Source organism: Corvus brachyrhynchos, unplaced genomic scaffold, assembly GCF_000691975.1.
Source record: "Corvus brachyrhynchos isolate BGI_N302 unplaced genomic scaffold, ASM69197v1 scaffold90, whole genome shotgun sequence".
Lineage (NCBI taxonomy): Eukaryota > Metazoa > Chordata > Aves > Passeriformes > Corvidae > Corvus > Corvus brachyrhynchos.
Genome location: NW_008236932.1, coordinates 843,636 through 858,843, shown reverse-complemented (window position 1 = coordinate 858,843; position 15,208 = coordinate 843,636). Strand labels below are relative to the sequence as shown.

General features: G+C 36.1%; 1 long non-coding RNA gene across 1 annotated transcript in view; it reads left to right on the top strand.

Annotated features, from left to right (window-relative positions):
- The window catches only part of LOC108445192, an 18,817-nt gene that overhangs the window by 825 nt on the left and 2,784 nt on the right, over window positions 1–15,208 (top strand). Inside the window, exon 2 of the long non-coding RNA XR_001859956.1 lies at window positions 9,770–9,774. This is a non-coding gene — a long non-coding RNA (uncharacterized LOC108445192). The remainder of the gene's footprint in view (window positions 1–9,769; window positions 9,775–15,208) is intronic.

Genomic DNA, 15,208 nt, shown 5'->3' with positions numbered 1-15,208 from the left:
AGGAACCTTCTCCTGGATGGTTCTATCTTGGTTTACAGAATGTGTTCTGGAGAGGACCTTGGGGTTTGGGGCACACTGATCCCTAAGGATGAAGCTTCTAAAGTGTTTAGTCTCTTAGCTTGACAAACAAGTCCAAAAATGTAAGGCAAAAAGCACTAAGAATACAGAAGGTGTAAAAAGGTATAAAAGAAAAGGCAAAAAATCATCATGGCATCAATATAATCAGACCTTTCTGCACAAAATCAACACTTTGATTAGCTGGTCCTTGGTTTGCAGCAATAGATTTCTTAAATTTTGTTTTAAATCTCAAGAGAACAGATTTTCTTCTTGTCCGTTGAATTGCTTGTAGTAAAAACTTTCAATGTTTTGTTCACCCAAAGCAATGAGTATTCAATTCAATATATTTTTTTTCTGGTGTAATGCAGAAACATGAAATACAAATTCAGTTTGTTTTCTCTGCTGTTACTTTCCTGATACATGAAAAATCCTATAATGGTTCTTTTTTATGTAAGAATCATAAATTCTTACATAAATTTTATGTAAGAATCATAAATTCAGGAAAATAATATTTACTTGAAAATTCATTATATAAATTATGTTACCTGCACTATTCATGTCCTACAAATTTCTTCTGAAAAGTCACTTCTACTAATAAACTTGAATGAAACCACTATTAAAAAAATTATACAACTATCAGTATCCTGAGGGGAATTTCAGTTGTTTGGTTGTCATTTCTTTACAATTGCAGTTAGAAAAGAGTACATTCCTGATGAAAAACTCCTGCCAACCTCATAAAAATTAACTTTTTAAGGCATGATAGATCAGGTGGTTATCATATATATTCTCTATTACTTTTAAATTAATCTTTCTCCCCTATCCTTTCCTTTTTTATGCTCACTTCATATTTGATTTTAGTTTATACTTTCGTGATGAGGACTACATCTTATCTCACCTCATGTTGTTCCCAAGCTTACCTGCTCTCTCACTGAAGAAGAGAAAAAAATTAAAGAACAGAAAGTGAAACACTTGACATGGACAATAAACTTCACAACTAAACCCCAAATAACTCCATAAGCAGAAAAGCCAAGTCTGTCCACCTACAGAGCTGTGTCTCCCACATTTCCGCAACACATTAATTTCTTCTCTCTTTTCTCAAAACAACTCTTTACCAGCCTTTTACACACCTCCTCACAACCTGGCTTCCGTCTGTCTCCTTTTCTGGATGAGTAAGTGGCAGTGTGTTCTGTGACTGGTTTGAATTAATCAGTTTGTTTGCCTACTACTGCATGTGGATGCTGCCTTTTTCAGGTGATGACACCGGATTCAATCTTGATGGGAGCAATTACTTTGAGTTTTTTGAACCCATCTTTGAGTTCCATAAGGTAGGAAAAACTTAATCATTTCTTTCCCGCAAGAATTTTTTATTTTGTTCTCAAGAAGATGTCAGAGTATAATTGAGCAAACCATGTTTCTTTAGAAGGACAGTGTAAGAAGAGTCCTCCTCTGAGGAAGAATTGGTTTTGTCAGTCACAAGTAAATTATTGACAGTGGATTTATTTTTTTTTAAATTTAATTTAAATTACTTTGACATTAAAGAGAGATGCAGAAAGAATGAACTGATGATGGAATTGGAGACCCTCTGGGTACCAAACCAAAGATGAATCTTTCTAAACAGTTACTAAACAGAAAGTTTTTTGCTAAACAGTAAAAGTGTTCAATAAAAATAAGGTACCAGAAGGATAGGAATAAAAATGTGAATGTATTTGAGAAAGAAAAGACTTGAAGTAAAATGAAGAAGAGAAGTCAGAAAAGAAACTCATACCAGGGCAGTATTTGAAGTAAATGCCAGCTGATCCAGAAGCACCTTGTAAATAATAGATCTTTGAAACACTATTAGCTATTTACAAATCAATCTGGAAGAAAGTGACACTAAATAAATTAAAGCTCTTCTAAGCAGGACAGCCAAGGCAAAATTTTACTATTGAGCAAAATGTGTGGCTTGGAAGCATTTTCAACTTATCTGACAGTCTTAATAAATTAAGTGTAACACAACAAAATGAAGGGATTATGAATAAGCACTATTGTTACCAGACACTCAATAGCAGTCAAAACATAATCTTGAATTGCAGGAAGCTGTAAAGGATTGCAGAGTATATAAATCAAAGATACTACAGAATTTCTCACATCTACCTGAAACAAGTGCCAGCAGAAACAGCTCCCTGACCATTTTATCCAGAAGGGATCACTTTATACAGCATCACATGAACAGGAAAAGGCAGAAAGTTAGCTACTTAAGAATTTTTTAACAAAATCAAGTTTTATATTGAAAAAAAAATAGCTTAAAAATAGTTTTCTCTTGGTTAGGTGCAAAGACATTTGTTAGATATTGGAAATACAGATCTAGGTCTTTATTTTTATGGAAAGCAAAAGCAGATGGAGAGACTCATTGAATCAACCTAAAGCGAAATTCTCAAGGATTCTTATTATGGATACCATTGTCCCCATCAAGGAAATTACTGACATCCTGTTTGATAGATTTCATTCCCCTTGGGAGAGCTACCCTATTGCAAAAGACCTCAATAAATTATTTTCTTTCATTATTAGATAAAAGCTCTCTTTCTCCAGATAAATGAGATGAATAGGGAAGACTCGTTCTACATATCTAAATGTAGAGGAGTAAGGGTTGGGGTTCAGCAAAATCAGTTGGCAAGTATTAGCCAACTGTTGAAAAGTGAAGTAGACTTCTATTACATCTTGTGCTAGGGTGAGCAGTATAAGAAATATACAGTTTTAAATCCAAAGAATGCAGGAAAATGGGATAGAAGAAGGGAGCCATCTCTAGTCTCATTCATATGAAAGAAATCATTATGAAGACATACTGAATTCTACAGACAGGAATTACTGGCTCATACTAGAGACATTATTGCATGCAAGAAAATAATTCCATTTTTAAAAGAGTGGTTTCAACCCTAAGTTCAAATTACCCACACAAATTTTCCAGTGTAGGTATGTATTCCTGAACATTTTGTCTTCTAGCAGCTGTCCTTCAAAAAGTATATTTCTTAGGTTGCCTATAAACGTAGCAGTAGCCTGTAACCTGATATCAGCAGACCCCTAGAAGTCTGTGGGATAGCTCCAGTTGTAAGTTTTTCTTGGCAAAGGCTTAAAAAAACCAACCACATGATTCTTTAGCATACTAACTTCTGCTGCTGTGGGTAGTGCATGGTAGTCAAATGAAACTTAAGCTTTTTGGTCTCAGGTATTTTTTCTTTGATTTCCACCCATTCTGATTCTTCATTGCAAGTTTTTAGAGATGTAAATTGTTACATGAAATATTTTCAAAGCTGGTGGTTCTATATCTTTTGCCAACACCATAAAAAAAGATGGTTCTGAGGGTAGATGTTCCTCTGAAATATTTTTCACATCAGTTTGAATTTCTGATAGATTTCATGGTAGAGTTGAATCTTTCAGTATTGCTTAGAGTACGGTACATAATTGAGAAGTTTGTGGTTTTATTATGCTAGCTTAACAATAGATACCTTTGTCCCAGAATAATTACAGTGGAAAAAGCAAGTGCAGCTGATACAGTGAATTAGAGAAAAAGCAAACTAATATGTTAATATATTAATATTTATTGGAAAAAGAAATGCAAATGTTAAACCTCAAGCTAGAAAATACTGGAGAAGTGAATGCCTGCCAGAGTTCAAGTAATGTTTGCACAGCGCTCTCATCACAAGGTGTAATCACACCATGATGTGATTACTTGGGGCTGTTCTGTGCAGGGCCAGGAGCTGGACTTGGGTGATCCTTGGGAGTCCCGTTCCAATTCAGGATATTCTGCGATTCTATGATTCTGTAGGCATGTAGCCTGGTATGTCGGCATTTTCAGCGACAAACGGGACAGGGAGCCCGGACAGGCGTTCCAGGAGCCTTTTATTATTTTATTCCGTTATCAGTCTCACATACAGAGTTGAGACAAAGATGGTACAAAGCTCACGCTGGCACAGGCATCCAAAGACTTCCTTGTTACAGAGCATTCTTAAAAGCTTCTTAGCCCATTAGCATGCTTCTAAAAGTTACAGACAACTGTTTTAACTGATCCACAACAGCGCATGTACAATGTGTTGCATACAATACTTGATTGTTATGTCTTTATATAACAATACACAGTATTCCTTTATTAAGCTTAAACTTATCTTGCTAAGCATATTTTTTGCAACTTCAAAACCTATTTCAGCCAAACCTAGAAACTCTAACCATTGTTTTAATGTCCTTGCTTGAGATATAATTGTATTCTTCTTCTATCTTCAAGTTTTGCAGCTAGACCTGATTCCTAAATTCTTTTTGCTTTATTTCAGAAACATGCTTTTTTTTCACATGTAAGAGCTTTTCGACCTTTTATGTTTCCCCACATAGTAGACTGCTTGGACAGGGTTTATTAAAATGCTTGCTTAGTTTTGGTACAGTCATTCCTGAACTCTAATTTGGTATTGCCCATCCTTGACTGGTAAAGTTCTGGGAGTAACAGGGTTAACAGTGCTATTTCACATGGCCAAATATGGTTTCATTTCAGTTCACTGGAGTCAGCTGCTCTGGGCTGAACAATCTCAGGCCCTACCATTCTGGACTGTATTCAGGCCTGCTACCTGTCATGTTACTGTCCTCTTAACATACTAAGTCTCACAGTGTTTAGACTGCTGAAAAGTAAATTGGAAACCACGTAGGCTTTCCAGTTAATAAAGTTCCAGGTAGCTTTTGTTAGTATGTGGTTTAGCAGAGAAATCACAGGTATGACTGGGACATCAAGAATTACCCCATCCCCTTACAAGAATCCATGTATAAGATATGCAAAAAAAGTGATAATCCGAGGTATAAATTGAATTAGGTGTTAATGAAGTCTGATGGATTTTTCCATTCTGCAGGTGACGCGTTCAAAAGAGGCAATATTTCTAGCTGTATCATTCCTCTTATAAAACGGTGGACTTTTTAGGCAGAAAGCATGAGAAAACACTGGAAGAGGTAGAAGCAGTGAAACCAAAGATAATACTTTCTTTCAACACAGCCACTAGTCAGATCAACAAAAAGATAATCCTTTTCTTTGTTTACTAAATATGGTAGCAGATGTTCAGTCGAAGATGCAATAGAAATGTGGCTGCAGTATAGTAGCCAGGTTGAACAAAAAGAATAATTGCTTCCTATTATTTTAATGTTTTCAAGTCACCCTTTGATTACCAGAAAATGGAGATGACTTTCCATTCCTGTGTAGCTTATGAAATATTTAAGTCCTTAGTTCTTTGGTAGAGCTGTACTGAATTTTTAATGTTAAGAATTCATGTCACAGTTGTAAACATACATGAGCTGTAAAGAGAACTTTTAACTCAAAGTAAGCATCATTAGAACACTTAAATTGTATATAGCTGGTGTTTATAGTCAACATCATCATGCAGAAAAATCTAAACAAGAAAAAATAAATGGAACAACTTAGAAGTTTTTTGTGATGATGGTGACATAGGTGACTATATTTAGGTGGTTTGTACAAGTACTGCTGGGTATTTTTAGTGACAATAGCATGACCAATCCAATAGTTTACAGTTTTCAGTTGTATTGAAAAACACTCTTTTGTTACTGATGGGTAAGTCTATCCTCTCCAGATGGATCCTGCCTCCTGTGCTTTGGTGTTGGATATCCACCTCTGTATTCTCATGTTTTTTCATATTTCCCTGTTTTCCTTATCCATTGAATTATAATGGCACATATATATTAACAAAAGTTACAAAGCATTATAGTAATAAAATATATACTCTTTGTACAGATTGTATGTTGCAGTTGTTACAGGCTCTGTAACTTAATTACTCTAATGTTTTGTGATTATCCCTTAGGCATTGGCCTCCTGTCTTTTGCCATTTTCCCCATAGACAATCCAGCTGGCATGTCTAAGTAGAATGCATCAGCAATAAAAATTAAAAAGGGAAATTGCAGTATTTATGCTAAGTATGGGTATAGTAAACCCATCTTCCACCTTCCTTTCCTTTCAGACTTCAAATTCCCTCTTTCTTCTGCTGCATTCCACAAAACCCTCTCTCTTGCTTGTAGTCTTTGACTCCTGGCAAACTCACCCCCTCAGATCTCACCTGACAGAGCACAAAATTCGAGAGGACATTTTTGTTCTCTCCATGATAATTTTTTTACTATGCCTACATACAACACAAGGGCAGCACCTCTGCAGTTAAATAGGAAAAAATTGTAGCAAACAGGAGGTGGTTTGACCATACACAAGTGAACATCTTCCACTAATGCAGTACAATTTAACACCCAGTATCCGAAGACATAAGGCATAAAATAATAAGCAATTGCAAAGTAATATAGATTTTAGAAATTACACTAAATGCCTGTATTTAAAAATTTTATTTTCCACATCTTACTCTCTTAGCAATAATTTTTATTTTTTCCTTTAAAATCTGATGCCTTTCACACACATAACAACTTAACCATGTGCTAGAGTAGGATAGTAATACTTTCTGTTAATGAACTGTGTTGAATACTCAGAGGAAGAATGGAACATTGTCCAAATAATTGTGCATTGAATCTTTGAAAAGCTTCATTAAGGCACTTAATATTTCTTTTGAAACCAAGTAGTCAGTTTATTCTCTGTATGGCAATTCATTTGTGGACCTCAAATAAGAAATTAAGATTTCTCTGGCATGCAATAGAATCAATACTACTTTAAAAAAATTAAATCTTTGTCAAACCATTTCTTTCTGTCTGCTATACAACACAACCCTTGAAATGAAATTAATTTATCTGAAAATGTCCCTTGTAGGAATTCAAATAGCTCCACTGTATCAACCCATGCCAAAGTACTCTTGATTAAGACTCTTTGGGAAAGAGACTAAAACATGAGGAGAGGGGGAGGGAGGGACAATCTGCATCTTAAATGCATTAGCACTTCATCTGCCTCTTGCATTGCTTTGGAGGATAAAAAACCCACTCAGGAAGGCATAGTTGTGACAGCATCACAGCTGTGCCTGGAGTAAATTCTTTCTTCCTGCAAACAAGATATGCACACCCAAGCAAAGGGAAAATAAAATATAAACATTAGTAGATACTACAGTGAAATGTGTGGGGATGATAGCTGTTAGCGCTAACTAAATGTATACCTAAAAATTTGCAGTTAAATAGCCAGTTTGGAGTTTTTACATCTGATGCACGGTGCTTGGAATATTTCTTAGGACTCTTAAAAAAACCAAAAGCCTCTGTTGTCTATTTTTATTATGTTACAGCAATAACTTACTTACAGATGCATGTTATTAGCAACAGATGCTTTAGTTCTGATTTTGAAGAAGTTCCACAAAAAAATTTTCAAAAATATTGTGGAGAGAACAAAGTAAATGTCATGCTATAATAAGGTCTGGTTTTTTTAACCTCTGCTGTATCCAAATCTCTACCATTCTCTTAAAAAAAAGTCAGAAACATTCCACAATTTCATTCATTCACAATTTTCTCTCCCTGTAAGCCCTAGTGCCATACATGAGCAAATACCAGAGGATTTTAGCTACTGATAACAGAAACAGGGAGAGCTTTTTTAATGAATAAAAACTTGTAAAAAGAAATAATCAGAGTTATAATAATAATATTAGCCAAATCCACTGACATTTCAGTGATTCATGGAACATTACCATAGCTGCAATATTTATTTGTTCAGGTCCCAAGCTGAAGATACCTGCACTGCATTTTTCAGTGAATACCAAAACACTAAGCAGATATTTTAGAATATTCACCCAGAAGAAAGTGTTATTTGAAATATTTTCAAAATACTGAAAAGTTGATTCTGTAAGTTATTGAAACAGGAAAAAAATGCACCATGTTATCCTTATATCCACTTTCAGGTTAACACATAAAAATTATGTAAATGATTGCAGTGAATAGATTGTAACATGTTTATAAGGTGGTTTTGCTCTTATGATTTTGGGGAAAAAAACCCCACAAACAAAAATTAAAAGACAGAAAAAACAAACTAAAAAAAAATGGGAAAAGAAAAAGAAACAACCAAATACTCCCACCCTCCATACTGCAAATAACAAGCATTTTTGCAGAACCAATGTGTTCCATGAACAAATCAAAAAGCAGCAAAGAGAGCTCCATTTTGTGAACCAATTGCCTGCTCTAAATAGGTCAGGCAGATATGTTCACAAGTCCCAGCAGCTGTTCCCTACCACTTGAATGTAGAACATAATATTCTCAATCTAGACATAAATGATGGGTGACTCTGGAATTATAGCAATCAAGCTAGACTTTCACATATGTGCAGTACTTATCACTGCCATTTAAAAAATTCAGTGTCTGTGCCAGATTATGCTTGAATGTCACCAGTTATTTGTAGGGCTAATGCTTAGGTATAAAGGTACCAGTAGATAAATGTGGCCCCCTTTATCTGAAGACTGGATTCTTGTTCTGCATTTTAAAGTCTTTTACTTGGTGAAAGGGAGCGTTTTCTACACACTTTTCAACTATTATCAGTTAGAAGCTTAAAGTGCAAGATTTTTTTTCCTTTCCATTCTTTACCCTTCATTCTCAATATACTTTGCTTACTGTTACTGGCAAACATAAAATAGGCTAGAAAAATAATTTTGTATTTAATAAGAATGAACAGTTGGGTAAAAGCTATGATGACAACAAAGTTCTCAAGCAACAAGCTTTTCAGAAAGCAAATTACTATGATAGATTACCTTGATATTTAATTACAGAATAATACATAAATACTGCTTTTGTTTTTTACTGTAGTTTCACTATCTAGCCCCATGTGGAGATTTCTGAACACCATTAATCCCACAGTCATGTCAATATATTAGATAGATGTATTAATTATCAGTTAAACATAATCAACAAGGTCAGACCAGACCGGTATTTCATTAAGGGATTCACTTAGTCCAGACATGCAGCTTTTTGTTCTGTATTTAAGATTATTGCTCATAACCAGTCTGCCCTGCTAGACTGCAATTCTGAATTTATTGTATGCTCTCAAGAAAAGATTTGTGTTTTCCAAGGGTCACTGCTGTTATTGTTAAGTCACAACAGACAAGAAAAGGGTTGCATTACCTGTTAAACAGACATGCTGATTTGTGTCGACATCACCATAGTTATAAAATACATATAAAATACATATAAAATACATCAGCAATTTTTATTGTTATGAAAGCAAGGGAAGCCAACCATAACAGGCACTGAACTGGATATAGAAAAGCCCAAAGTTTCAAGGCATAATAGTACTTGTACAAAGCTATTTGGTAGGTGTTAACTTTAGTTCATTGTCCTGCAAGTAGGTTGTATTATCAACTGAGACCAAATAAATTTATCTCCAAGACAAGAAAAAAGGTTAGTAGTGTATACCAATATATTTTAAATATTTACTTTTAAATGAAAGCTATAGGTTTTATAATTATTTGTGTAAAGAGGAGAAAATTAATCATGTCACTTATACTATGAAAAAGTTGTTCCTTATATGCCATCTAGCTAGGTTAGTGTCTTGGGGTGACTTTATGATGTTGTATCTCCTATCGCTGCTCTATGACTAGAAATTAATTTTGTGCCTTTTCTGTGCCTCTAAACTGAGCCTGAGAAAGGGGAGAGGAAAAAACCAACGTGAACTTTTCAAAGCAATTGTTCAAGGACACAGACACACACTCCTCTGCGTTCTCCTGCTGCAGCAGCAAGAGCAGAAGAAGCACCTTTCTTGCTTTTTCAGCCACTTTTCAGCTCCTTTTCTCCAGAGGGAGAGTTGAACTTTGTTTTCCTGGGACTTTGGTTTGTTCTTCCCTTCTTCTGTTCTGGACTGTTGCAACATCAGAACGCATCAGGAGAATTTCCCACCAAAGCCCCGGAGGTGGGCCCACACCGACCCGGCTCCGAGGAGGAGGAGAGAGACCACACCTACAGAAGGACTCTGAATTTTCCCAGGTTTCTCTCCACAGTGAGAGGTTTTATTATTTAGCATTATTATCCTTTTCCTGTGTGTTTGTTAAATAAATAGTTTTTATCTCTTTCACTTTCCTCTGAGGAAATTTTTTTTTTTCCCCGAACCTGGCGGGGGAGGGATGGTTGTAACCTGCCTTCTATCAGAGGATATTTTCCTCTAAATTTGTCCAAAGCGGCACAATTAGTAAAGACATAAGACAGCAGAAATTTCATATAACTCCAACACATACACAAAATTCACATCTAAGTAGTATTTGCCACCTTGCAAGACTTAGACTACGCTTCCAGCAAACCTAAACTAAAACATACGGATCACTCCATTACACTAGCCTAGCATGGCAGCAGAAGACCAATATCAGAGTGCTCTTCAGATGACAACTAGTTCTTTACCTGAACACAGGTGTGCTTTATCTACTGACACTGACAGACTTTTCTGCTCAAACTGGCCATTAATTCTGCCCCATCTCTGCTTGCAGAATCTTTTGCACTGGACATAACTGCTTGTATCCTTTCCACAGATTCTCTCTGTCTATGAAATAGTTAAACAATTACAGACTTCCCGCAAGGCACACACGAGAGTACTGGGTTAAAATTTTATTTCACTACAAATTTTATTTCACTAATATTATTGCACATTTAATATTTTCTATAGGAGACATCTGTAGAAATATAAATGGTGAGAGATGTGTCCCTGTACTATGCACCTAACTCCCCTTTTGTTTTTTCTATTCTTTATGTGTTGACATGGTACTGCTGAAACCCACAACTTAAGAGGTATGAGTAAATACAACCAGCACACAATTCAACAGTTTTGATGGAATATACTCAACACAAAACTGAACTAATGAATTTATATTATAAGTTTCCTTAAACGTATCGTCATCTGTATTGCTTCTTAATTGAAAGAGAAAATTCTCTCAGTAGTGGTTCCTGCACAGAATATTTCCTTATGAACAAAGTATGAAATGAAGCTTAAATGTACCCCAATGTGAAAATAGTATTCTGCCTCTGGATGAAAAAGTGAACTTGGCACTTGGAGAACACTGAAATGTGTAAACATTAATTCTCATAATTGTCTTATGAGTTACATAAATATTTTTTGAGACAGCTAAGATGCAATATCAAGATATCTTTCATTACATTAGTTTATGAATGTTTACATATTTTCCTGTCAGTTTCTAGCACTGTTTTGCTGGCCTTTAAAAGCAAACTTATTTCATAAGATAATTAACTCATGGAAATTCTCTTTAATTTGAGAGTTGTTTATGAGAAAATATACTCCAGAGATATAATGTCTTGACTTACTAATTGCTTAATGATGAGTTTTAAAATAAGAATTAGAAGCAGTTTCAGGCAGCAGTGAAGAGTCAGCCTGTAGTACTAACAGGACAGTGTTTTTTGAAATCTGTCTCCTGCTTTACCCCATATCTGGGACTTTTGTCTGAACTCTTTCCTCTTTCATCCCTCCCTCCCTCTCCCGCCCTACTTCCCTTCTAATTCCCTGTTTGCTTTGTGAGTTGCTGAAGGTTGAAATAATTTTATATTTCAAAGCCAATATAAATTCTCTGGACCTGAAGTGTAAGCACTGCTAAAGAGATTTGAAGCGTGGAAGGAAAAAAATAATCTTCCAGATCTTTGTATGGATATACATATATTTTTGCAATCTTTTGAATCCACTTGTGCATTTGAAAGCCATGCTGATTTGCAGCATTTACAGAGATCCTGGCTAATTACTGTAGAAAGGAATTGATATATCTGGCAATGATACAATGAATTACACTTTAATTCTTTGGGGAAATGAAACATGACTTTAGCAATTTTGGACGTACTGATAGCCTCAAATAAAAGAAAATAAATGGTCAAGGAGTGAATGCACAAAGCTATATGGAAAAATTTCCTCCCTTTTATGTGCCAGTATTCTCACCATTTAGACTTTGGCTTCCAGAACTGTAAGCAAGTGTAACTGAAAAGGTTGTGCTGATACCCATTAATTCTGGAAATAATTCTCATGTGATTTTTCTCCTTTCTGCAAAGCAGTGAGGAATATAACTGTTGCAGCGGGGATTTCTGCAACATGTATAGACAGCAAGGCCCATGAAAAGAAATAGGGACCGATTCTTGATAGAAGGTTCAGAGATGTTTATTCTCCAGCCACATGGCTGGGGGACTGCCCAAGAACTCAGCAATCACGGGACCAGCAGGGTCCTCTTTGTGCAAGGGAACACAAAACAACCAGTGGGAAACAGGATTGACCAGGGAGTAGGGAAACCCCATAGGCTGTGCCTCTACTCCAGGGTCCCCTCCCCCAGGACTCCACTCCAGGGGGGAGGAACTCCAACATACAACAAGTATTAGGAAGTAATAAGTTCAATCAAAATTGAGTAACAAGTAAGCAAATGTCGTCATTCATTACTTCATTACTTTACTGGAAGATGTATAGAGCTTCTTTTTTTACAGTTATTATTTTTTATTTTTTATTTTTATTTAAATTTTCCAAGTTTATCTTAAAAAAGGCAAACATATAATTCTAGTATGACTTCAACACCATTCTGCACATTTTGTACAGGGAATACAAAACTAAGTTAAAAAATAACCAGATAATTTCTGTTTGTGTACAGTAAGCAAGCACTAGAGGCATTTCTTCATTGCATTGAAAAAGAAAAAAAAAAAGGAAAAGGAATGTCATGAAAAAAGGATTCTACTCTATATGTATGTACAAAAATGCCATAGTACATTCACAGAAAATGTATGGAAAACACCCATCTGAATCAGCTTTTTACAAACAGAAGTTTGAAACCTCTGTTGTCAGAAAATCTCGCAAGCCTGAAAAGGGAGCAACCTAGTATCAATTGTGCCCTGTTTGAATGAATGCATAAATCCACACAAATATGTGATAATGTGCTCTGAGGCCAATCTTAGGTTAATTGCACACTAGTTAGCAATAGCTCATATCACCAAAACATAATCACTAATTCCACCTGCTGTATGTCTATGTCAGTAAGTAGAATTAATGGTGACTTAAAAGAATAAAACACATCTATAAAAAGAACAGGAAATGCCATAAATTTTGCATCACCAAGAGTAGATTTACTTTGCAAGAATGAGCTACAGATAAGTAGTAATTAAAAAAAACTCCCAACAAAACAACAAGGTGTGTTTAACACAATGTAGCGACAGCTTATGCATTCACTGAGAGAGGAAATTATTCCCATCTTTCAGCTCAAAATGTTACTCAATCATGGTGTTCAAAAAGAGAGGGCTTGCAACAAGCTCAAAATGGAAGTAAAGTCTTCTCACTTTATTGTGCTGAATAAGTGATTGCACAGGAGGAAACCATAAGGGGAGGTAGCAGCATGAGAAATGACGAATGCTAAGCTGTTTTGTCATTTAAAAAAAAACATTTATAGAAACAAATTCTGGTCAGGTCTGTCTCAGAGACTTAAGATTTTTTTTTTATGTAGTCACTTTTTTGTTTGCGTTTTTTGGAGGGAGTTTTATATGTGTGTGTTTTTTGATTGTTAGGGTTTTTTTATTAATTGTAGCTTCACATTGTAAGTCATGGAAAGACTCCAAGGCATCAAACAAATGAGTGTGCCACGAATTTCTGGAGTTACATTCCCCATTTTTACAAGAAAACAGATGTTCCTAGTTCAGTAGAATTTCAAAGTACAGAAAATTCAAAAACCAGTAGCATAATCAAAAGATGTTGGGGAAAAAATATAATATTACTCAATCAAATTAGAATCAGAAAGCTAGATTTCTATTCTCTAAAACTGTAAATGGTCAGGTACAATTGAAAAAATACTTCTTTAAACATGTCAGAATATTATATAGTTTTTTAAAATGTCATTTATCAATTTATTTTTAAAGAGAATGATGATCCTGCATTACAAGACAATGGAAACAAAATGATATTAATAACAACATAAGTTAGTTTTTTGCCCCTTCAATCTAGCTATTTAAATAAGTTTCTGACTAAGACAATTACAGTACCCCAAAGGAGGGCTAGCATTTTCCCCTCCTTTAGGAAGGTTAACATTGCAACTAACTCTGTGTCAGCTAATCTGACAATTCCTATGAAGCCTGGGCAGAAAGGCAGGGGAAAGAAGGATGACAGAAACTTATCTCTGGATCCAAATGATGACTTCATGGCATAACAAGATCTAAAAGTTAACTTAGAACCACTGAAAATAGGTTTGCCATATAAATGTGATATTACCCACTGGTATAAGAAATGCAAACACTCTTATTCATTTACATAGCATTTTTGCTGTAAATCACTGTAAAAGCCAGTGTGCTGGTTTCAGCTGGGGTAGAGTTAATTTCTTTCATAGTGGCTGGTATGTGGCTGTGCTTTGGATTTGTGCTGAACACAGGGTTGATAATACAGGGATGTTTTTGTTATTGCTGAGCAGGGCTTACACAGAGCCAAGGCCTTTTCTGCTGTTCATGCTGCCTCACTGGGGAAGAAAATGTAGGTACTTGGGAGATTGGGAGGAGACAAAGCTGGGACAGGTGACCCCAACTGACCAAAGGGATATTCCAGACCATGTGACATCATGCTCATTACATAAAGTGGTGACTTAATTCCTTCTTTTGCTTTGCCTTGTGTGTGCAACTTTTGCTTTCCCTATTAAACTATCTTTACCTCAACCCAAGATTTTTCTGGCTTTTACCCTTGCAATTCTCTCCCTGATTCCACTGATGGAGGAGTGAGCGAGCATCAGTGGGGCTTGACTGCTGGCTAGGGTTAAACCACAACAGCTAGCTCTACAGAAATTGCTAGCATGGGAACTTTCTGGCAGTCAGTGTTGGGGTGGCTCAGCCTGCTCTCGGGCTGAAACCATCAAATGTCAGTCACCAGAAGAGATCACTGAGGTCTAAGTTACCTCCCCCTGGATGGCTCCCAATCCTAAATTACCTCCCCCTGTTCCAGAAAGTTCTCCCTTTTTTAGTTATTAATTGGTTCCCTGTTATGACTCCTGCCTCCCTGTTTTCCCCATTTGTTCTGAAAAATTGTATCCTCCCCTCTGCAACCCATTGGTTGTTTTCCCTTTCCCTGCCTTACTCCACCCCCCTATAAAGGGGGCTAGCCCGCATCTCCTTGGGGCTTTTGTTGGTCCCTGATCCTTCGTGCAAATAAATCTGTTGGAGCCCACACCAGAAGCCCCTCCCGCCTTCTTTGCCTCCGGGCTAACGCCAGCCTGATCATTGGCTGCCGGACGTGCGTCCTCTG